The sequence below is a fragment of the Cibotium barometz genome, chromosome 5 (genome assembly GCF_041138505.1).
Source record: "Cibotium barometz isolate CiBa-2024 chromosome 5, ASM4113850v1, whole genome shotgun sequence".
In the NCBI taxonomy this organism is placed as follows: Eukaryota; Viridiplantae; Streptophyta; class Polypodiopsida; order Cyatheales; family Cibotiaceae; genus Cibotium; species Cibotium barometz.
Window position 1 is genome coordinate 59,045,053 of NC_141050.1, and position 25,024 is coordinate 59,070,076.

Below are 25,024 nucleotides of genomic sequence, written 5' to 3' on the forward strand. Positions count from 1 at the left end.
TTCCATTAGTATACAGGACACCATGATTGGGCACATTCAGGATGCCAAGTCCCCCAAGGAGGCATGGGACACCTTGGTAAAGCTGTATGAAACAAATACCAAGGCACGTAAGATACAGTTGAAGAATGAACTTCATACTGTGGAGAAAAAGAGCATGTCTGTGAATGACTATGCGTTGAAGATAAAGGGTATTGTGGAATCCCTTGCATCTATTGGTGTGTCAGTAGATGATGATGACAAGGTGGAAGTCTGTCTACGTGGTCTCGGGCCACAATACAAGGCGTTCAAGACGTCTATTCAGACTCGGGAAAACATTCCCAACTTTACAGATTTGGTGTCTATGCTGATTATCGAAGAGAAGAGCTTGGGTGAAGACCAACAGTCTTCACAAAGTAAAAACAGTTCAGAGCAACAGGCCTTCTACACGAGTTCAGGAAGAGGACGAGGTAGAGGAGGCCGTGGACGTGGTCAAGGAGGTGGCCGAACAGGTAATCAGAATTATGGCCAGCAGCAGCAGCAACAACAACAACAGTCCCAGAATCAACAACAACAACAACACGCAGGTGGAAGAGGCAGATTCAGAGGCAGGGGGAGTCAAAGAGGCCGTGGAAATTGGCAAAGGCAATATAATGATGCACGTGAATGCTACTATTGTGGTAAGCCAGGACATGTGCAGTCAGAATGTTATAAGAAGCAGGCTGACATGCAAAATGGGAAAGTGCAACAAAACAACTATGCATCCTCAAGCAGAAATAATGAGGACAATGAAAGGTTGTTTGTTATGCAGCATGTTGTGAATGCCATGTCTGAAAATGCTGATGCAGCACAAAAAGATAATGTATGGTATGTGGATTCAGGCGCTTCGAACCACATGACGAGTCATGGAGAGTGGTTCAAGGAGATGAAAAACCCGGAAAGACCAGGTTTTGTGGAAACAGGGGATGACACTGCTCATCCAATTGCCCACGTTGGAGATGTGCCATTATCTATGCAGGATGGCAAAGTGAAGTACCTTGCAGATGTACTTCATGTACCGAACATAACAAAGAATCTGGTTTCAGTTGGCCAGATGATTGAGCAGGGTTTGCAGGTTAGGTTTAACCCTGATGGGTGTTATGTCGAAGACTTTAAAGACAAGTGCAGGTTGGTTGCAAAAGGCAACAGAGTGGGCAGAATGTTTACGTTGGATGTAGACATGCCTGAAATGAGTGCTGCAATGTTTGCAAATGGTTCAGGAGTTGTTGCAGACACAGACATATGGCATAAAAGAATTGGACATGTAAATGTGCAGAGATTGAAGTCTATGCAGACAAAAGGAATTGTGACAGGGCTGCCAAAATTTAAAGTGGAAGGTATGCAGAAAATATGTGAAGCATGCCAATTTGGGAAGCAAACAAAGCATGTGTTTCCACGTAACAGATATGTGAGCAGAAATGCACTAGATGTTGTGCATTCAGATGTATGGGGTCCTACGAAGACCGTGTCTATGGGAGGCTGCAGGTACTATGTCACTTTCATTGATGACCACACAAGGAAAGTGTGGGTATATTTCATGAAGGAGAAGAGTGAGGTTTTCACTCACTTTCAGAATTTCAGAGTTTTGGTTGAAAAGCAAACAGGAAAATATGTCAAGTGCCTAAGGTCAGATGGAGGGGGAGAATACTTCTCCAATGAGTTCTCTGAATTTTTGAAGAAGAATGGAATTCGGAGACAGTATACATGCAGATACACTCCGCAGCAAAATGGAGTTGCTGAGCGGAAAAACAGGCACATTGCTGAGATTGCGCGAGCATTGATGGAAGAGAAAAATATGCCGCATTGCTATTGGGCTGAGGCTGTGTCTACAGCAGTATACATCATGAACAAGACTCCAACTGCAGCCATACATGATGTAACTCCACCAGAGGAGAGGTTTACTGGCAGAAAACCAGATTTGTCTCATCTGAAAGTCTTTGGATGCATTGCATATGTGCATGTGCCAGATGAGCTGAGAACTAAGCTGGATCCGAAAGCTGAAAAATGTGTGTTTATTGGATATTCCCTTGAGCAAAAGGGATACAGGTGTTATAACCCTGCTACACGTGAGTTGAGGGTAAGCAGGGATGTTGTCTTTGATGAGATGAGCAGCTGGTATGCTGCTGAAAAAGAAGCTATTGGGGCTGATTTGAGTGGAAGTGTGGTTGCACAGAATGCAAGTCAGCAATCACAGTCTTTGAGTGGACCAGGAGAGTCCTCATCTAGTGGGTCTGTTGATAGACCATGGAGTGGCAGGCTGCGTCATAATACCAGCCCTGCAAATGTGATTAGTACATCACGTAAAGGAAAAGAGAAAGTGGTTGAGCCCCTTGGTATGCCTGACATTTCTGCAGGGCATTCTCATGTTGATGGAGAGTCTAGTGGCTCAGATATGAGCCTTGATGAGGAGCTTGGGATCCCAGCTATGAGAACACCTGGTGTAAAGAAGGCTATGGAAGCCATGAATGAAAAGCTGCGAAGATCAGGGAGAGTGAAGAACCCTGTGCAGAGATTTACATATGATGGTTATGTGGCACATCACTATGCATATATGGCAAAGGTTGTGCAGGTTGTTGAGCCCACATGCATTGATGAGGCTGTTGGAAATGTGTGTTGGGAGAAAGCTATGGATGAGGAGATGGATGCACTATATGGAAATGAAACTTGGGATTTAGTGCAATTGCCTGAAGGCAAGAAAGCCATTGGATGCAAGTGGGTGTACAAAGTTAAACATAACAGTGATGGAAGCATAAACAGGTACAAGGCTAGATTGGTAGCCAAAGGATATGCGCAGACATATGGGATTGATTATGAGGAAACTTTCAGCCCAGTTGCCAAGATGGCAACGGTGAGAGTTGTGATAGCAGTGGCTGCGTCAAAGCAATGGTCTTTACATCAGATGGATGTAAAGAATGCATTCTTGCATGGGGATTTGCAAGAAGAGGTGTATATGTTGCAGCCACCTGGTTATGAGGATGTGGGTCACCCCGAGCATGTTTGCAGGTTGAAGAAAGCCTTGTATGGCTTAAAGCAAGCACCAAGAGCATGGTCTGACAAGATTTCTGAATATCTTGTCACTATTGGCTTTCATGTAGCCAATGCAGATTTCTCGCTGTATGTGAGACATGGTGATAGAGGAGTTGTGCTTGTTGTCATCTATGTAGATGACTTGATCATTACGGGGGACCATGATGCAGAGATCTTTGATGTAAAGATCTTGCTTATACAGAAGTTTGAGATGAAAGATCTGGGGGAGCTCAGATATTTCTTGGGCATTGAGGTGATTAGGTCACCACATGGTATTGGATTACTGCAGAGACAGTATGGCTTGGACATGTTGTCCAAGTATGGTATGACAGGCTGTAAGCCTATTTCTGTGCCATTGGATCAGAATGGCAAGTTGAGTGCAGATTCAGGAGAGATCTTGGAGGATCCTACTATGTACAGGAGCATAGTAGGAAGTTTGATCTATATGACGATCACCAGACCAGATTTGAGCTATGCTGTTGGGTTGGTGAGTCAGTTTATGCAGGTTCCACGGAAACCGCATTTAGATGCAGTGAGACGCATACTGAGGTATGTGAGGTCTACTTTGCATTGTGGACTATTCTATGAGACTGGGACAGAGATATGTGTACATGGGTACACAGATGCTGATTGGGCTGGTAGTATCTCAGACAGAAGATCTACTAGTGGATTCATGTTTTCTTTGGGGAGTGCTGCTGTGACTTGGAGCAGCAAGAAGCAGCCTACGGTTGCTCTATCGAGTACAGAGGCCGAGTACAGAGGAGCTGCTATGGCAGCATGTGAGGTAGCTTGGTTGAGGAAGCTACTTGCAGATTTGGGTCTATCTGTGGATAGACAAGTTGTCATTTTCTGTGACAACATTAGCAGTATACAGTTGGCCAGGAACCCAGTCTTTCATGCTCGTACGAAGCACATAGAGGTCCACTACCACTTCGTCAGAGAGAAGGTCTTGGCAGGAGACCTTGACCTTGTTTATGTCAGCACAGAGGATCTGGTAGCTGACATCTTCACCAAAGCATTGAGTACAGAGAAGCTCCGCAGATTCAGGGCTTCGCTTGGTGTACATGAGATGGAGTTGAGCTCGAGGGGGAGTGTTGAGATATCGAGCTCTAGTGAGGCGGTGGACACTGATGACCCGCCTGGGGGATAGGCCCCGCACTTACACCACTGGCATGGTTGGTGAGATCTTGGGTGATATGCGGCTAGTGGGATGACATGCTATGTGACAGCCACTCTAGAGACTGGCATAGTTATAGCGCCAGCTCATTTAGTCGGGTTCACACTATAGAGAACCCGTGTATGTATTTGGTTGAGTACCTTTCATATTGTGTGTACTCTTATCTTTGTATATGGTGTGTTGAGTGTTGAGTAGAGAAGAAGAAGATTTTCAGCCTCTCACCTTGTGTGTTCTCTATTAGGGTTTTGTGAGTGTGTGTGTGTGCTTGCAAGAGCTCAAGCTCTCTTCCCCCCTGCATCTTTTCACACCACCTGTGTTCTCCATCATCTTCAAGCTCAGATTCTTCATACAATCCACCATTTGCCTCATGTCCTATTTAAGTCTTTCATCAGAAGCTATAACAGCTGTAGGTGCCACTTTTATCCCCTGTGGTGCAACATTGTTCACCTGAGCTTCTATCGGTTGCATTCTTTCCACCATAGTTCTCATCGGTACCGCTTCTACCCTTCTCATTTTAGGCCTTACTACCACTGGAACCATCCCCAGCTGGTTCATCCGTTGCAATTTCCAATCCTTTGATTTAGCAATCTCCACTGCATATTCATAAGACCTGGGCTTCTTTAATTCCACCTTCCAGCGAATGCCTCCCTTCAATCCTACAATAAAACGATCCTTCTTCATCATATCCGAAGGTACCTGATCATCTCCCAAAGCCCTGCACAAAGTCTCCCACAGCAAAGAAAATTTCTTCAGATAATCATCAATCGGCTCCGATTCACCCTGTGTCAATCCCTGCACTTCATGCCAAACTCTATCTGGATCCTCAATCTTCTTGAACCTATTCAAAAGTGCAGTCTTTAGTCCATCCTTAGTCATTTCAATATGTGGAACAGCATCCTTTGATGACTCTTTATAAGCTCTGGACCATGCCCTCGCATCTCCCTTCAAACACATATTCAGCAGCCGCAATACCTATGCTGGCTCATTGATGTGGTTGCTTATGCATGAAACCTCCATCCTTTCCAGAAAATCTACCACATCTTCATTTGGACCACCAAAAAACTCTGGATACGACATTATTTTGATCCCCAAGCTTCACTCAAATCCTAAGAAAAAACCTGAAAACACCTTCCTTCAATCTCCTACTCTGGGGCATACACCCTCGTAAGAGAAATCCCTGAGCTATCCTCAGTGGGGGCACCAGAAGAATGTGAGGTGAAAAAAAGAAGAAAGAACCATGCCTCTATAGCCCTTCACCTCCTAAACTTGGAAACACACACACGAACGGGGGCACCACCAGACACCGGGGCTGGAACACTTCTCACACTTCACCACACCACCCACGCCAGAAAGACAGCTCAAAACCACGATAACAGATGATTCATTCAGCAAAAAGATACACACACACTGTACAAACTCAACAATTACACCAAAAACTAGGACTTTGGTCAGGATTTACTGCCAAGGGAATGCACCCTTGCGTCTGACAACCCATTAGGAAAAAAGGGAGCTCATTTTGGGGCCCTGTAAGAAATTCGCTATTTTCTCATTTATTTGTCTCCCAAAAGACATGAAAAATAGTAAAATACGAAAACGTGGTTCAATACTGTCAGTAAGGACTGCACATCTGTCACTTTAAAAAAGAATAAGATAATATTTTACATAACTAACAAGATATTGCATTAAATACATTCGTAGATTTCTTTGTTTCTCGTAGATTCCGCATCTCTTTTGACGACGTGTTTAAGCCTCTCATAAAGAGTCCATCACTCAACTTGGTGATTGCTTGTTTTTTTGAATATTTGGATAGATACCGCCACACTTCAACAATTCGAGTTACAAAAAGCATATGAGATTAACTGGCAAAGATGCAACCTCAGAAGCTCAAGGAATGGCCGACGCTAGTGAAGAACAATCTCAGAAGAAGCGATTGCTCCAGCACAGAAACGAAAGGGTGCACTGTTGAATGCTCAGCAAAACATGAGAAGAGAAGGCTTGCAACACATTGACTTATGGTGCGATGGTGGCATATACCCAAAATGTCCAGTGAAAGACTCTACACCTCCGTTTGTCAATCCAACTACACTACTAAGGTTCGTGGTGGGCGATGGACAAAATGGACTTCATGGTTATATTTTGGCACAGTCTGCCTTGGCAGAAACGTATAAAACATTGTATGTACAAGAAAGGGTGGCCAAAATACAGGAGATAGCCATTCGTGTAAACTTGGAAAAGCAGTTGTTGCAGAATGAAATAGAAGAGCATTCGAAGACTAAGAAAGAGTTGACAAGAGCAAGAAGAAAGAGGACAGTACTAGGAGACAGAAATCGAAGTAGGAAAATAAAAAACATTGCAAATTTGAAGGCTGGCACTGGTGGATGCAAGCGAAGAAACCAGCAAAGCAAGGTTAATTTGAATATTTTTCTTTTGTATTATCAAAAGCGCTTTCAAATGAATATGTCTATTTCTTCCATTCATGCAACACAAGAACTGAGGTATTCAATCATATAGCCATCATTGTGTTGTTACTGTAGGAAACTATTGGAGCTTGCGAAAGAAAACATGGATCCCAATCTTCTTCCTGTAAAGCAAATGAAAGGATTACTTTCTACTGGTGTTGCAAAAGGTTTGATTTAGGGAAAAAAGTTCAAAACAATCAAACGCAATGTTGTAGTGAACTTTATATCCAATAATAAAGTTGATGCCAATACAATTCAAGAGGCTCTTGATGTTAGTGGAGTTAGCCGGAAAGGATATAGTTCTATTTTCAATGCGATATCCTCAAATTTAAAAGATCAAAGGATTAAACGTGTTTTACTACCAAACCTAGCAACTGTGTGGAAGTTAAGAGGCCTTTTGAATGAAAATATAGATGATTATATTGGACAATATATCTATATAGAAGACATCTATCATGGTGGCAAGGGAAGCACTGTGTATTCGATAAAGTTTCTGATGTCTGGTATTATTTGTATAAATATGCTATTGCTTTTCAAATTATTGCTCTCCCTTGTGAATTACTTGTTTCCATTTCAGTAAGTATTTATTTATCTTTAATGATGTCTTCTAGCAAAAGACTAAATAGACATTGGAAATCATCAATACAGGTGAGTCTCTAAATTAAGTAGTATTGATTGAATCTATTGATGCTTACTAATAGGGCCCTTGCCCCTAAAGGGGACCCCTCAATTGCCATATTAGCAAGCATCAATAGAACCATGAGCTTGCTGACCCATTGATAGATCACATGTAAACATAACACCAAAGCATTGATTGGGTCTCAAAACACACCAAGGTTTATAAACTGCTATAATTGTATACTTGTCCATTTATGATTTACAAATATCTTTGAATTCCTCCATTGCATATGTCTGCCTGCTGCGCTAGAATTATCTAAAATTTGTCTTCTTCTTTGCTTCTAGGCTAGAATGAAAGCAAGCTTGACTTTGGAGCTGGCAACTTTTCTTTTAACATGAAGCCTCTGTAGTATGCCGCCTCGGTAAAACCATTCGAAGACTTCTTTCATACTGTTTGCCTTATGACTCCCTCCGTAGTGTTGTGTATGTCTGAAAAACGCATTACGTGCCATATAGTGTGATTTTTCCATGCCTTGGGTGGACCAAATTGCAGGGCATCCATACTTTTTGACAAAATAGGGAAGGTGGTTGTGGATAATATGTTGTTTTCACAAAGACATAACAACGCATAGTTAGTGAACAAAGAAAAGAGGAACAGGCATTTAAAAAAAAAGAAAGAGAGAACCCTACCATGTAGTGAGTTATGCTGCAGGCTGTCCACGCGTCTTTCATGGACTTTCCGAAATGTTTAACTACCTCTTCAAAGTTTTGGCAATCACTCTTCTTCCATGCCACATTGTCACAGAACATGAATAGTTGATCAAGAGACCTCCACACCTCTGCTTTCACGTTTCGTGCTTCCCCATCTGCCTCATGATCTTTGATCACATTATGGACTTGCTTTCATAATCCATAATTAATCCTTGAAACTCTTCTTGACATAATCCATAAAGACATATGGCAGGTGATCTGAAAACCTGAGCTGATTTTTTACAGTAAAGATAAGGAGACTTTGAGTTGCCTCCTTTACTTATGTTATACATGCACTTAAGGGCTTTCAGATCACCTGCCATATGCCACTCCACTTGAAAGTCACCTTTGCCTGCAACATGGAGATGCTCTCCTTGCACTTGCCTTTTGAATATTGTTGGTATTTCTGTGTGGATAAACACCCAGTTTAGTGTTTCATGGTCTTATGTCTTTACCTGTGATTACAAAACCAAAATGTTAGCATACCTCAACGGAGCCTAACCACCATATGTGTTTTTCAGATTGCACACACTGAAATACTTTGAACTCACTTCAGTCAATGATGTATCAAGTGCTCGATTCATTAATGTAATAGTAACCCTTTTCATTTTTTTCTCCTTTACCAGCTCGCACTCGTCCAATTTGATAACAAATATCAAAATGCCTTTCCACTCTTCAAATGTTAAACCATAAAACTCGAGTATCTTCGACTGTAAGACAACTTAGTATTCAGCATCATGAAAGGTGTGCAAAGGGTCACATGACCACCTCACACCCAAATCCAGGTCAGGAAGGTGTCAATTTTGAGAAACTACTAATTAGGAAAAAAGGAAGCTCATTTTGGGGCCTTTTAGAAGAGAGAGAAAATAGGCTCTCAACTAATCAGGAGTGGGCCAACATTATGTTGAAAATTCAACAAAAGAAGATGAAAATAAGAAAAAGAAATAGTACTGTATGTTCGTAGAAGCGTGTCACATTAATAAGGTGATCCAATTTGAATCTTTAAAAAAATTATTTTCTGTGCAGAATTTGATGATTTTGACACCGCAGACGCGTCCGAAACGGCCCAAAACTCCAAAAACGGCACTGGAAACGCTGGAATCGGACATCCGGAGGCCCGGAAACGGCCAAAAAAGGCCCCAAAAGTGGATTTGCAAAAAAACACGATTTGGTACCTTCTTCCTGACATCCGGAGGCCCGGAAACGGCCAAAAAAGGCGCCAAAAGTGGATTTGCAGAAAAACGCGATTTGGTACCAAATCGCGTTTTTCTGCAAATCCACTTTTGGGGCCTTTTTTGGCCGTTTCCGGGCCTCCGGATGTCCGATTCCAGCGTTTCCAGTGCCGTTTTTGGGATTTTGGGCCGTTTCGGACGCGTCTGCGATGTGAGAATCACCAAATTCTGCACAGAAAAGTATTGCTCTTATATGAACATTGAATGTAAAGCATGTGAAAGAGCGGCATAAAAACTAAAATTAGCAAGAAAATGCGATACGGGTTCTTAGGGAAAAGCAAAACAGTCTCTACGCATTTTCATGCTAATTTCTCTATTAACATAAATGCAGCTTGATATATTATTTCTCAACAAAATTCATGACATTAAGGTGACAATTTTGACAAACTGCACTAAGACAGAAAATTAGCAACAAAACGCGATATGGGATCTTTAGAAAAACTAAAACTCTCTCTACGCATTTTCATGCAAATTTTCCAAAGGAAGAAATAGGGACATCTGAATAACCCTCCAGACATTCTCTTGTGTCCTAGCAAACACAAGGTCATTGGATCATGCATCATGCAGGGAATTCATGTGTAGATGAGTGAGTCGATCTTTGCAGGAAGGGACTGTCAAGAAATTTAACTCGGTTAAGAGAACATAGATCTAGAACAGCATGCATAGATATAGAATAACATTAAAAAACCTACAACTCTGACCTGTTTTCTTCTTCTCCATGCTTTCGGAGCTGTCTTGCTGACCCTCGTGCATAGTGGGAAGGATGAGGATGGATGATGAGGAGGAGAAAGAAAGTATGCAGGGAAGTGTGGGCTGAGCAGGGAAGAGTGAGGCGCAGGAGGGAATCCAAGAAGCATTTATAAATGGCACAAGTTCCAAGGCAGTAAGGGTCACATCTAGACATGTCAGAATTCAATTTCCTAGGGTGCATGGGTCCCACCCACAGTGTGAGATACGACTTTTACCCCGCACGTGTGGTATTTATTAGAGTGTCTCCCTTCCTACTCTCCATCATCAGCATCCTCTTCATCACAGAGTACATTCAGATTACAGAGGCATCACTGAGACTACAGAGGCACCACTAAGACCACAGAGAAGCATTACTCAGACTACAGAGGCAGCACCTTCATCGTCTAGCACATCCAGAGATAGCCTGTAGGTTAGTACAACTCAAACTTTCTTGTCCTGCATACTTTTAACTATTCAAACAAGTTTTTGTCTGAATGGAGAATAGCCAAAATCTGCGTCATTGAAATGGCCTCGTTTTTCCATACACTTACAAACACAAACCATTAGGAAAGCCCAAAGTTCCTTTTTGTAGGCATGCAAGACACCCTTTACATATTTTTTACAACATGATCAAGTAGAAGATCTCAAGAATAGGGCCGAGGGATTGCCCTTTTGGTTATTTCCTGCTCATCATACAAATTTGCATGAAAACGCGAGGACTGGTGTTTGCTCTTCCTTGAGTGTCATAATCGCGTTTTCATGCAAATCTGCATTTTGGCCTTTTCCTTTACACACTGAGGACTTCTGAAGCATTTCATGACCTGTTCTTCCAAGTTTCGGTTTCTACAACTACAATTTTTTTGTCTTTCCATACAGTTACAAGAACAGACCAGTAGGAAAGCCAAAAGTTCTCATATTTGTTTCACACAATCTGAGACAAAATTTCCTTGATGTAGGCATGAAATAAACCCTCTTCATAATTTGCAACACCATCCTCAGGTATAAAATCTCAAGATTTGCATGTAAATGCGAGGGAGAGTGTTTGATGTTTTTGAAGTAGCATAATTGCGTTTTCAATCAAATGTTTGTATGAAATTTTTTTGTGTCACTTTGGGGACTTTTGAAGCATTCCAAAGGGTGCAATTGGCCTGTGATGCCATGCCAATAGATCCAGATTGCTGCAAAGGTCCTAAATTTAGGGAAGTTTCAAATTTGCATGAAAACGCGAGGAGAGGCCGTTTAGATTTCCATACTGCCCATATCGCGTTTTCATGCAAATAACTGCTAGATTGCTAGATGCTCTTGACCATTGCTCCCCAAATGTGAATCTTTTAGATTCAATTGAACCAGCAGTTTTAGAGGTAGAAATCTTTTCCTTATAAGGATCCTTATTTCAGTTTTATTTTTGATTTGTTTCAATCTTTAATTTCTAACCTATCTTTTCAAATTTTTAGGCTCCACAACAAGTTGATCCAAATAGTTGTGGCTAGAGACTATTGATCCATGCTAAGTACGTGCTTGCAAGCTACTTTGAGCTTCATCAGCCAGATATTGTAAGAAGCTTATTCCTCTTTGAGCTTAAATATAATTTATAGTGGCACAAAGTAGTTAGAAGTATATGTAAATGCTCATGTCTTTTATTGCAGATGAGGAAAGACAGCTTTGGCTTTGACTATGTGTATAGTTTTAGAGCAGACACAATTTTGAAGCTCTTGAACCATCCCTCCTCCAAACCAGCTGTGCAAGATACATTTGAGGTTGGTGAGAGTTCTAAAGACCATGGTGGTGTCATTCATCTAGATGCAGATGATTTGGAGGAGAAGACACAAGGACATGGAGATGTAGGTATCCCACCAAATTTTGTAAAGGAAAAGGTGGAGGAGCACCAAACAAAAGTTGAAGAGGCAGCTGCTGGTCAGGAACAGGATGAGGAGGACAAACAGCCAAGTGGACTTGGAGTGGAGAGCTTCCAGATCCCATGCCTTGAAGACCTTGAGTGAAGATGCAGTGGAGACCTCGGGGCTCCAAAATCTTAGTGGGGATATTGACCAAGGACAACCTGATGATCATTTGGGATGATTTGGAATGATTATTTGTATAACATTCTTTTAATCTAGTGATGCTTATATGATTTGGGATGACTATGTATAAAATTAAAATGGAAGATGCTTTGCAAATGAATCCCTCTATCTCCATGGACTTGTCATGATATTTATAAATAGATTTAAATGTATGAAAAGAGAGAGAGAGAGAGAGAAAGCATGTAGTAATTTGGTTTGAAATTGATCAATATATTAACAATGTCATTGTAAATCTTAACAAGTGGAGATCCTAACCAAGAGCAGCTACAAGATCATTTGGGATGATTATATGTATGGACTTCTTTGAATCTAGTATTCTATTAATCAAATGAAAGATGTTTTGCAACTGATACCCTCTATCTCCATAGACTTGACATGATATTTATAAATGTACGAAGAGAGAGAGACACTTTGAAAGCATGTAGACATTTGGAATAAAATTGATCACTTTATTAACAATGTCATTGTACAGATCCCAGCCGAGGACCAAAAGGTCATTGACTCTTTCCTGTACTCGCTCTTCATTCGAGCTTACAAAGAATGTTGAGCAGTCCAATGTGTCTGACTGTCACAAAAAAAAAAGCATTTGTAGACTCAATGCAAGAGCTTTCCCTCGCAGGACCGTCCACATCATCAATTGTTGTCTCCACAGCAACCTAGAGAGAAAGGTTTGATAAGGTTTGAGAATCAATATATTATTTGACTTTCATAGCAGTGTAGAAAAACTGAACAAAATATATGTTCTTTAGTACCTCCAATGATCAATTTAGCTGGATGTCAATAATCCCATCGGGGATATCTCCGCATTGAATTATACTTTCCCTCCTTTGAAGAACCTGTTAAGATGGTTGTTAAAAAATCACTAGAGTTGATTAATGAATTAAATAAACACAGTAAGTTTACCTTCTTGTTGTTGAGCACGAATGCAAATCCTGCTGAAATTGTTCTGTTTGCCTCCATATGAATGTCGTGCCGCAATTGAGCAAGTGTACATTTCTGTCTGACTGATATAAAACTCACCAAGTTTCCATTCTCATTCACAGTAATGTCAATTGATACATTGTCAGGAGCAAACCCCGTTTAGGTCTTGATCTAACAGAACAAGTTTATTTTCAATCATGGCAACAGGGCTAAGGTAAAAGTTAAGAAAACACCTAGATATTTGTGGCTTTTTGGGTTGTCCTCACCACTACCTCCTTCCAAGCCTGTCGAGAACACAATCCAATCTAAATTCCGAGCATTAAAAAAATCAAAAGCAGGCTTCTTCCAAACCTGTCGAATACAATCCAATCTAAAACCTGAGCATCAGAAAAATCAAAAGCAGGTACCTTTTACAAAACAATACAATTTAAAATGGAAGCGCTTATAAAATGAAAGTGCTCATCTTGGCGAAGCAAAGTGCTCATTTCGTATAAGGATATGCAGCAGTTGCACTATCGTGTCGGCACTCAAAGTATACAGGCGAGTGGATCTGATTCAAAGATTGAACATTGAAAATAATTAAAAACCGTATAGATAAAAATAAAGAAATACAAGCATGAGAATCATTTTGGCAAAGAACGCAAACTTTTATCCTTGAATGTTTCAAATTGGAGGGCTAGCCATGCCTCTAGGTGGAAGATGAAGGTTGGAAGAGAGCAGGTGAGAGAGAGAAGGAAGGGCGCCGGAAGACTAGTTTGGGAGGGGAGAGTAGTTTGGGAGGGAAACCTAGTTTCAGTAAGTAGTTTTTTTTGAAAAAGACATCAATGTCAGACTCAAAATCGTGATAGTATCTTTAGTTTTTTTTTTAAAAGACCTTGTCAGACTCAAAATCGTTATAGTATCTTGAACATTAACTATGGCACGCTTCTACGAACATAAAGTACTATTTGTTTTTCTTATTTTCACTTGTTTTTGGTGAAATTTCAATGTTACGTTGGCCCTCTCTTCATTGGTTGAGAGATTATTTTTCCAAATCCTAAAAGGCCCCAAAATGAGCTCCCTTTTTCCCTAATGAAGCCTCTGTCTCTCGGTCTCTGCACTCTCCAGAGGGCGCCCCACCAGCAACCCTTCTTCACTTCCTCTATAGTCCGGCTACTCTCTGTCCAACTGCTACCTGCCACAAGTGTCGTAGGCGAGTCCCACTGTCTCCAGCCCACACATCAGCACCTCTACTACAGCCAACACACAATACCCAAGGCTCTCTCTCTGGTCAGCATCCACTCTCTGCCTGCAATCATCGCCCACACAAAACTAGCTACTCCTCTCTTGAGAGGGCGCCCACACCAGCTAACCCTCAACTCAGCAGCTCTTACTCTCTGTGTGTCATGACCAGCAGCTTCGCCAACCACGAGAGCCTTGCAGCTTGTTAGCTTCTCTCGCTCTTCACACTGCAGCTCCCTGTTTCTCTTGTATCTAGCCCAAGTCACATCACCCAAGGCCCACACCAGCCTGTCTCTTTACCTGCATCCCTTAGTCTCACCTGCGCTACCAGCTACCTTCCAGCTCGACTGCTTGCTCTCCACACTCAGTTCATCTCTTGGTGCCTCCCCAGTCACCTCCAACTACTGCTGCTCTGCGCCAGCCTTTGAAGAAGCCTCTCCACAGCTCTTACAAGGCGGCCACCTCTTTGGCTCTCTTCGCTTACCACCTTCTCTTGCGGCGGCTGCCTGCAGTTGTACCTAGCCACACACAAAAAACGGCCAGCTTTCTTCACGCTCTCTGACCTTGTGTGGACTGGCGAATCCCCAGAGCTGTCGCCTTACACCAGGGGCCTGTTTGCTCCCAGACTCTCTCTTGTCCAAAGGCGGCCACCACCTTACAAGGTCTATGCCTCACCTCTGTGCTTGCACTCCAGAACTTACCAGGCGAATCAACACTTCATACAAGATAGCCACCTTCGAATCTTCGCGTCTGCAGAGCTGCACCTCTGCTAGGCGGTCTTCCACTCCCCTCGCCTCTGTCTGCTGCAGCGCCTCTGCAAGGCGGCTACTCACCACGTTGGCTGTCTTCGCACCTCACACCCAGCAGCAAGCAATCTCATTTCTCTACCCGACGGCCGTCTTTTTCCGTGCCCTGTGCGCCAGCTCGCCAACTTTCTGGATAGCTCTCTTCACGTGTTGGCGGCTACGTTGGTAGCTAACAAGGCTTCCATGTGGCTCCAATATTATTGGCCACTTTGATATTACATATTATTTATTTTTTAAAGCTCCAAGATGATGGCCACACAATGCTCTCATTACCTTGCTTCATTCTGATATATGGCGCCACGCTTCCAGTACAAGAGCTGCTTACAGCTCATAATCATCAGCACCATGACTTCTCACCAAAATACGATCATTACCCCATGCTCCAAAGCGGCCTCCCTTCCGAATGAGTCGATGCCCTGTATTTAGCAACCACCCGCACACCATACTGCTGCAATAAACTTCCAGATCTCTAGCATCTGCTCTAGAAAAAAAACACGTGCATATACCAACTCACTGCAAAACCACCCAGTCTATACATCTGCGAGGGCATTCAGGGCAAAGCTTATTCGCAAACCACGCACACCATATGTACACAGACCCAAAACACCTTTCAGATTTTCACCTGACAAGGGGCACCTGAATTAATGTGATGGATTCCGAGGTAGTGGGTTGGTGGTGCCGTCACATAAATGAATGGATTGAATGGCATCGGCCTATTGTACGGTCGCAGGCAGTAGCCCTTGATCGGCTTCTTGAAGCGCTCCCCTATGAGCGTGCCGAGGAGGAAAGTTCCATCGTAGAACTTTTCCATGATCCAGAAAGGTCCAGTCCACCTAAGCTTTAGCTTCCTTGGATGTAGACCCATCCGTGTGATTGGAATAATAAGATCCGATCTTGTTGCTCTTGAATAATCAAAACTTGGAGTGACAGTCAACCCATTTCTTCCTCCTCTTTTGTATCACTCTAATGACAAAGAAGCTCTTGAAATGATCTTCATCCGGCTCAAGGAGCTGATCTAGACGATGTTACAGGGACTCTTCAGGTTTAACTTCTCGCCTATGGCAATCCAAAGGCTCGGCACTAGGAACTCCATTGGAACCACTGCTTCTGTGCCATATACCAATTTGAACGGAGTCAGACCTTGTAGGCTGTGTGGAATTCTCATAATGCTGAGTATAGCTTCTCATCCCAATCGGTGTGATTTTCATTGACCAGTTTGGTCAGGATCCGTTGGAGTATTTTGTTGGTAGACTCTACCTAAACGTTTGCCTATGGATACACTATGGATATCTTATGAATGATGAGATGTTACATGACCACCAGCTGGCGGATGACATCATTGACAAAGTGCTTGCCTTGGTCAATGATCAGCTCAATCAAGCAGCCAAAATGGGATGATTATTTCATACAGAAAATTGGCAATGGACTTGGCCAAATTGTCCCGGCGAAGAGCTCGGGCTTCCACCCACTTGGTGCTGTAGTCGATTTGCCGATGATGCGAGCTAGTGGCTTGAATGGTCCGACAAAGTCGAGACCCCATTTCTAGAATGGTTTAAGGGGAAGGATTAGATGATGTGTCATGTGATCCACTAGAAAACATCACACTGCTTGGCCCACTTGTAGGCATCATCGATTACCAAGGCCACTAGAGACCGCTGGCTTGGAGGATCTTTCATTCCTATTAATTCTCCTACAAAGTGACCTCCCTGATTCCTTGATGGAATTCTCTGAGGATAGCTTCTTGTTCATGAGTTGGAATGCACCTCCGGACAATTTGATCAATGCCTTTTTTGTACAGCTGCTGGAAGCTATGACTTGGAAGGACCGGCTTTGGATAGCAATCCATTTCCTTTAATTGCGGGAAAGTCTATCCTCCATCAAACCAGTGAGACAACAAACACTAGCATTTCATCATACCATGTTTGGGGGATCGAGATGATTCCTTCTTTGGCTGTGTATAGCTCTGCATCGGGTAGGTCATCTGCTACACTGATCGGGGCTTCACCAAATTCTAGTCTGGACAAGTAATCTACCACTGTATGATTTGTGCCCAGGGTGTGCACTATGGTGAACTCGAATTCCTACAGGATCAACATCCACCATGCCATCTTGCCTGCCAAGCTCTGCTTATCCACAAGATAGAGCAAGGCAGAATGAGTATTTCCACTCAGCATTTGAGAGTCACCGCCGCTGACGTAGTAAATAGTGTTGAGATATCGAGCTCGTCTGGTGAGGCGGTGGGCACTGATGACCCGCCTGGGGGATAGGCCCCACACTTACACCACTGGCATGGTTGGTGAGATCTTGGGTGATATGCGGCCAGTGGGATGACAGGCTGTGTGACAGCCATTCTAGAGACTGACATAGTTATAGCGCCAGCTCATTTAGTCGGGTTCACACTATAGAGAACCCGTGTATGTATTTGGTTGAGTACCTTTCATATAGTGTGTACTCTTATTCTTGTATATGGTGTGTTGAGTGTTGAGTGAAGAAGAAGAAGATTTCAGCCTCTCACCTTGTGTGTTCTCTATTAGGGTTTTGTGAGTGTGTGTATGTGCTTGCAAGAGCTCAAGCTCTCTTCCCCCCTGCATCTTTTCATGGTATCAAAGCTTGGTTCATGCTAAGGGTTGAGCTACAAGCAAGAGAACCACAGGAAGCGGTACGAGGGTAAGAGCTGCAACTACTCTTCCCTATTTGTGTTGGTGACTACACCCTTGTCAGGAGCTCTACGGGAGGCACCGGCAACGATCTCTGATTGAGGAGCTTTCTTCGTGGGAGTAAAGCTATAAGTCAACTATAAAGTCCTATCGGACAATGTTTTCTAGGCCGAAAACGCGTTTCGAGCGCGTCTGGACCTCCGTTTTTTCAAAAAGCAGACGATTTCGAGCACTGCGGGTAAGTCATCGATTCTCTGCAGAACTCTATTTTAAGAACTGCAGGAAGACAGATTAACTGTGCAGACACTGTGGGTACTGCAAAGAGGTCTACAGTTGCCATTGGGTGTATGTATGCACATTGAAGTCACTGGTTGTGACATTTGAGAGTACTACAGTACCGCTGTGCAGAAAATACAGCAGTTTGTGCAGAAAAACTAGAGTGCAGTTTCTGGAAAAATTGTGTGTTTGGCAAGATGTCAAATGATGGGATAACTCAGATTGTGGCTGAGAAGCTTGATAAGAATAACCTCCATGCTTGGAGGTTCAGGTTAACGAATTTCCTGATGGGAAAAGGCTATTGGGACTACATAGAAGGTGAGCTGAAGAGGCACCAGAGATACCGGATATAAATCTGACTGTTGTAGATGTGAAAGAGTTTAAAGACTACTACCAAGGAGTTAGGAAGGTTATGTATTGGCTATCCATTAGTATACAGGACACCATGATTGGGCACATTCAGGATGCCAAGTCCCCCAAGGAGGCGTGTGGGACACCTTAGTAAAGCTCTATGAAACAAATACCAAGGCACGTAAGATATAGTTGAAGAATGAACTTCATACTGTGGAGAAAAAGAGCATGTCTGTGAATGACTATGCGATGAAGATAAAGGGTATTGTGAAATCCCTTGCATCTATTGGTGTGTCAGTAGATGATGATGACAAGGTGGAAGTCTATCTACGTGGTCTCGGGCCACAATACAAGGCGTTCAAGACGTCCATTCAGACTTGCAAAAACATTCCCAACTTTACAGATTTGGTGTCTATGCTGATTATCGAAGAGAAGAACTTGGGTGAAGACCAACAGTCTTCACAAAGCAAAAACAGTTCAGAGCAACAGGCCTTCTACACGAGTTCAGGAAGAGAACGAGGTAGAGGAGGCCGTGGACGCGGTCAAGGAGGTGGCCGAACAGGTAATCAAAATTATGGCCAGCAGAGCAGCAACAACAACAGTCCCAGAATCAACAACAACAACAGCACGCAGGTGGAAGAGGTAAATTCAGAGGCAGGGGGAGTCAAAGAGGCCGTGGAAATTGGCAAAGGCAATATAATGATGCACGTGAATGCTATTATTGTGGTAAGCCTGGACATGTGCAGGCAGAATGTTATAAGAAGCAAGATGACATGCAAAATGGGAAAGTGCAGCAAAACAACTATGCATCCTCAAGCAGAAATAATGAGGATAATGAAAGGTTGTTTGTTATGCAGTATGTCGTGAATGCCATGTCTGAAAATGTTGATGCAGCACAAAAAGATAATGTATGGTATGTGGATTCAGGCGCTTCGAACCACATGACGAGTCATGGGGAGTGGTTCAAGGAGATGAAAAACCCGGAAAGACCAGGTTTTGTGGAAACAGGGGATGACACTGCTCATCCAATTGCCCATGTTGGAGATGTGCTATTGTCTATGCAGGATGGCAAAGTGAAGTACCTTGCAGATGTACTTCATGTATCAAACATAACAAAGAATCTGGTTTTAGTTGACCAAATGATTGAGCAGGGTTTGCAGGTTCGGTTTAACCCTGATGGTTGTTATATTGAAGACTTTAAAGACAAGTGCAGGTTGGTTGCAAAAGGCAACAGAGTGGGCAGAATGTTTACATTGAATGTAGACATGCCTGAAATGAGTGTTGCGATGTTTGCAAATGGTTCAGGAATTGTTGCAGACACAGACATTTGGCATAAAAGGATTGGACATGTAAATGTGCAGAGATTGAAGTCTATGCAGACAAAAGGAATTGTGACAGGGCTGCCAAAATTTAAAGTGGAAGGTATGCAAAAAATATATGAAACATGCCAATTTGGGAAGTAAACAAAACATGTGTTTCCACGTAACAGATATGTGAGCAGAAATGCACTAGATGTTGTGCATTCAGATGTATGGGGTCCTATGAAGACCATATCTATGGGAGGCTGCAGGTATTATGTGACTTTCATTAATGTGACCACACAAGGAAAGTGTGGGTATATTTCATGAAGGAGAAGAGTGAGGTGTTCACTCACTTTCAGAATTTCAGAGTTTTGGTTGAAAAGCAAATAGGGAAATATGTAAAGTGCCTAAGGTCACATGGAGGGGGAGAGTACTTCTCCAATGAGTTCTCTAAATTTTTGAAGAAGAATGGTATTCGGAGACAGTTTACATGCAGATACATTCCGCAGCAAAATGGAGTTGCTGAGCGAAAAAACAGGCACATTGCTGAGATTGCACGAGCATTGATGGAAGAGAAGAATATGCCGCATAGCTATTGGGCTGAGGCTGTTTCTATAGCAGTATACATCATGAACAAGACTCCAACCTGCAGCCATACATGATGTAACTCCAGAGGAGAGGTTTACTGGCAAAAAACCACATTTGTCTCATCTGAGTCTTTGGATGCATTGCATATGTACATGTGCCAGATGAGCTGAGAACTAAGCTGGATCCAAAAGCTAAAAAATGTGTGTTTATTGGATACTCCCTTGAGCAAAAGGGATACAGGTGTTATAACCCTGCTACACGTGAGTTGAGGGTAAGCAAGGATGTTGTCTTCGATGAGATGAGCAGCTGGTATGCTGCTAAAAAAGAAGTTGTTGGGCTGATGTGAGTGGAAGTGTGGTTGCATAGAATGCAGGTCAGCAATCACAGTCTTTGAGTGGACCAGGAGAGTCCTCATCTAGTGGGTCTATTGATAGACCATGGAGTGGCAGGCTGCATCATAATACCAGTCCTGCAAATGTGATTAGTACATCACGTAATGGAAAAGAGAAAGTGATTGAGCCCCTTGGTATGCCTGACTTTCTGCAGGGCATTCTCATGTTGATGGAGAGTCTAGTGGCTCAGATATGAGCCTTGAAGAGGAGCTTGGGATCCCAGCTATGAGAACACCTGGTGTAAAGAAAGCTATGGAAGCCATGAATGAAAAGCTGTAAAGATCAGGGAGAGTGAAGAACCCTGTGCAGAGATTTACATATGATGGTTATGTGGCACATCACTATGCATATATGGCAAAGGTTGTGCAAGTTGTAAAGCCCACATGCATTGATGAGGCTGTTGGAAATGTGTGTTGGGAGAAAGATATGGATGAGGAGATGGATGCACTATATGGAAATGAAACTTGGGATTTAGTGCAATTGCCTGAAGGCAAGAAAGCCATTGGATGCAAGTGGGTGTACAAAGTTAAACATAACAATGATGGAAGCATAAACAGGTACAAGGCTAGATTGGTAGCCAAAGGATATGCGCAGACATATGGGATTGATTATGAGAAAACTTTCAGCCCAGTTGCCAAGATGGCAACGGTGAGAGTTGTGATAGCAGTGGCTGCGTCAAAGCAATGGTCTTTACATCAGATGGATGTAAAGAATGCATTCTTGCATGGGGATTTGCAAGAAGAGGTGTATATGTTGCAGCCACCTGGTTATGAGGATGTGGGTCACCCCGAGCATGTTTGCAGGTTGAAGAAAGCCTTGTATGGCTTAAAGCAAGCACCAAGAGCATGGTCTGACAAGATTTCTGAATATCTTGTCACTATTGGCTTTCATGTAGCCAATGCAGATTTCTCGCTGTATGTGAGACATGGTGATAGAGGTGTTGTGCTTGTTGTCATCTATGTAGATGACTTGATCATTACGGGGGACCATGATGCAGAGATCTTTGATGTAAAGATCTTGCTTAGACAGAAGTTCGAGATGAAGGATCTGGGGGAGCTCAGATATTTCTTGGGCATTGAGGTGATTAGGTCACCACATGGTATTGGATTACTGCTGCAGAGACAGTATGGCTTGGACATGTTGTCCAAGTATGGTATGACAGGCTGTAATCCTATTTCTGTGCCATTGGATCAGAATGGCAAGTTGAGTGCAGATTCAGGAGAGATCTTGGAGGATCCTACTATGTACAGGTGCATAGTAGGAAGTTTGATCTACATGACGATCACCAGACAAGATTTGAGCTATGCTATTGGGTTGGTGAGTTAGTTTATGCAGGTTCCATGGAAACCGCATTTGGATGCAGTGAGACGCATACTGAGGTATGTGAAGTCTACTTTGCATTGTGGACTATTCTATGAGACTGGGACAGAGATATGTGTACATGGGTACACAGATGCTGATTGGGTTGGTAGTATCTCAGATAGAAGATCTACCAGTGGATTCATGTTTTCTTTGGGGAGTGCTGCTGTGACTTGGAGCAGCAAGAAGCAGCCTACGGTTGCTCTATCCTGTACAGAGGCCGAGCTGCTATGGCAGCATGTGAGGTAGCTTAGTTGAGAAAGCTACTTACAAATTTGGGTCTATCAGTGGATAGACAAGTTGTCATTTTTTATGACAACATTAACAGTATACAGTTGGCCAGGAACACAGTCTTTCATGCTCGTACGAAGCACATAGAGGTCCACTACCACTTCGTGAGAGAGAAGGTCTTGGCAGGAGATCTTGACCTTGTTTATATCAGCACAAAGGATCAGGTAGCTGACATCTTCACCAAAGCATTGGGTACAGAGAAGCTCCGCAGATTCAGGGCTTCGCTTGGTGTACATGAGATGGAGTTGAGCTCGAGGAGGAGTGTTGAGATATCGAGCTCGTCTGGTGAGGTGGTGGACACTGATGACCCGCTTGGGGGATAGGCCCCACACTTACACCACTGGCATGGTTGGTGAGATCTTGGGTGATATGCGGCCAGTGGGATGACAGGCTGTGTGACAGCCATTCTAGAGACTGGCATAGTTTTAGCGCCAGCTCATTTAGTCGGGTTCACACTATAGAGAACCCGTGTATGTATTTGGTTGAGTACCTTTCATATAGTGTGTACTCTTATTCTTGTATATGGTGTGTTGAGTGTTGAGTGAAGAAGAAGAAGATTTCAGCCTCTCACCTTGTGTGTTCTCTATTAGGGTTTTGTGAGTGTGTGTGTGTGCTTGCAAGAGCTCAAGCTCTCTTCCCCCCTGCATCTTTTCAAATAGACTGAATCCTTTTTTTTGGCTTCTTGCATCAAAACACTGCGCCTATTGCCACATCTGAGGCATCCACAAAAATGTGAAACGGTAACTCCCCAATTAGGGGCTTGAACTACAAGTGCTTCAGACATCATCAGCTTGAGGCATCGGAATGTGATGTCACATTCCTCTAACCAGTTTAGATTGGCTTGTCTCAATTTTTGGCACTTTGATCTAGGCCATTTGTTGGTTTAATGGGATTGCTAACGTGGGCGAGATACTGAAGCATTCGGCTATGCATCTGACTTGCCTCGAAAATCTTATCTCCTTCACACTTGTCGGAATTGGAGCTTTTCAGATCACTTCCACCATGGCCAGGTCTACTACTGCAATGCTTTCCTGAGAAACAATGTGGCCGAGGGCATACCACTTTGGACAGTGAAGGCACATTTAGTGGGATTCAGGCACAGTCTAGAGACTCAGCATTTAGCCAAACACAGCTACTACATGTGCATCAGATGCTAGGATGATTTCCCAAATACAGTGAAATCATCAATGAACACCTGCATGAAGGAGGTCAAAAATTCAACAAAAATCTCTTGAGCCATTCATTGAAACGTGGCAGGAGCATGACATTGGATCCAAAGGCTCCCCATTTAGTGTAAAGGCCTTCTTCTCCCGATCGTCGAGTGCCATTTGGACTTGGTTGCAGCTACTAAATCTATTTAAGACGACGGACTACATTTCATGGCTAGCTACAACATCAAGTAGGGAATCTGTGAAACGGGAAAGGAAAAGGATCTAAGATTGTGGCGGCATTCAGCTTCGTGTAATCAACACAGACCCTCCACTTGTGATTTTTCTTGGGAACAATCACGATCGGGGATAACCATGTCGCCTGATCAATTGGATATATGAATTTGAAGTGCAAGAATTTATCCAAATCCTCCTTGACCCTTTTGGCATAATTTGGATTCATCTGGTACCTCTGATGCTATAAGGACTGCATCTTCCTTCGGGTTGATTTGATGCTAGTACAAGCGGGGGTCAATCCCTTCATTTCAGTGTAGCTTCATGCAAACACATCCTTGAAGGATGTCGCTCACATCCTTGAAGGATGTGAGCAACACCCAAACTTCCTCTTGGAATGAAGCATCCAACTTGGCACTTATTCTGACCATCTTCGGGTCGACCTCTATTCCCAAGTTCATCCGTGAGTTCATCTTCCTTCACCCTTTTGGATTGCTTGAGGTCCTTGTTGTCAAAGGCTTTCTCCACTGCAATGATGTGTAGACTTGGGGTACTTCTGTCAACTAAAGCTTTAAAAAAATCTTTGACCTCATCAGGAAATTACCCTTTACTCAGCGGATCGGGCTAATCCCCGGTGACTTCACTTTTGTGCTGATGATCCAGTCTATATATGTCCATTATCAAACCACATTAACCTCAAACAGGCTGATCAGGTTGGTATTCTGCTGGAGATACTCTTCCTCTTCATCAAGGTCTAATCCTTCTAGCATATTTACTCCCTCAACGACTTTTGGCCGAGTTGGATTCTCCGCTTTCTGCCAACTGGTGATGGAAATCCTGACTTTCTTCTTTATCGGCTAATAGTTATCCTATCCGCATCCCAGTCTTGCTTGATCCTTTCCTGCCTAAGCCATAACTTGCCTAGTAGCATCGTGTAGGCACCTTTGATTTCCTCCATTCGGAGAACCACTAATGTGATCTGGAAACTGAATCCATCAACTTCTAGTGTGAGCTCGCAGATTAATCTGAGTGGCTGCACTTCCATTTTTACGATGAACGAAGAGGGTTCCCATCTACTCAAACCAAGCATTCTACATGTCTTATCTGACAGTATATTGACTCTTGATCCTCTATCTAGCAGAAATTTTGCTATATCCACTCCAGCCAACTTGACCTGAATCATTGGGATGGCTTCATCATAAACTGAGGCTTCCCTCGGTGGGTTTTCTATCTTTTCTATGTGCATGGCTTCCAGTCAGCTGTGAAGGTGCCATTTTCTCTTCTTGAGGCATTAAGCGGCACAGCAGGCTGCTCCTTGAAATTTTCTACCAACATGAGGAGCAGTTCAACCGACATGTAAATCGGTTTGCCGCTTCAGGTCTTCCCACATA

The 25,024-nt window shown here is 43.1% G+C and overlaps 1 long non-coding RNA gene across 2 annotated transcripts; it reads right to left on the bottom strand.

Moving 5' to 3' along the window:
• Positions 1 to 12,530: 12,530 nt before the first annotated feature.
• LOC147638702 (uncharacterized) lies at positions 12,531 to 13,613 on the bottom strand. Of its 2 annotated transcripts, none has more exons than XR_015265566.1 (4): positions 13,282 to 13,613; positions 12,992 to 13,042; positions 12,841 to 12,924; positions 12,531 to 12,744 (listed from the first exon to the last, which is right to left on the bottom strand). It is a non-coding gene; the product is annotated as an uncharacterized LOC147638702 (long non-coding RNA). The 2 variants fall into 2 exon arrangements; XR_015265567.1 differs by having other exon boundaries at positions 12,992 to 13,092; positions 13,243 to 13,613.
• Positions 13,614 to 25,024: the final 11,411 nt, after the last annotated feature.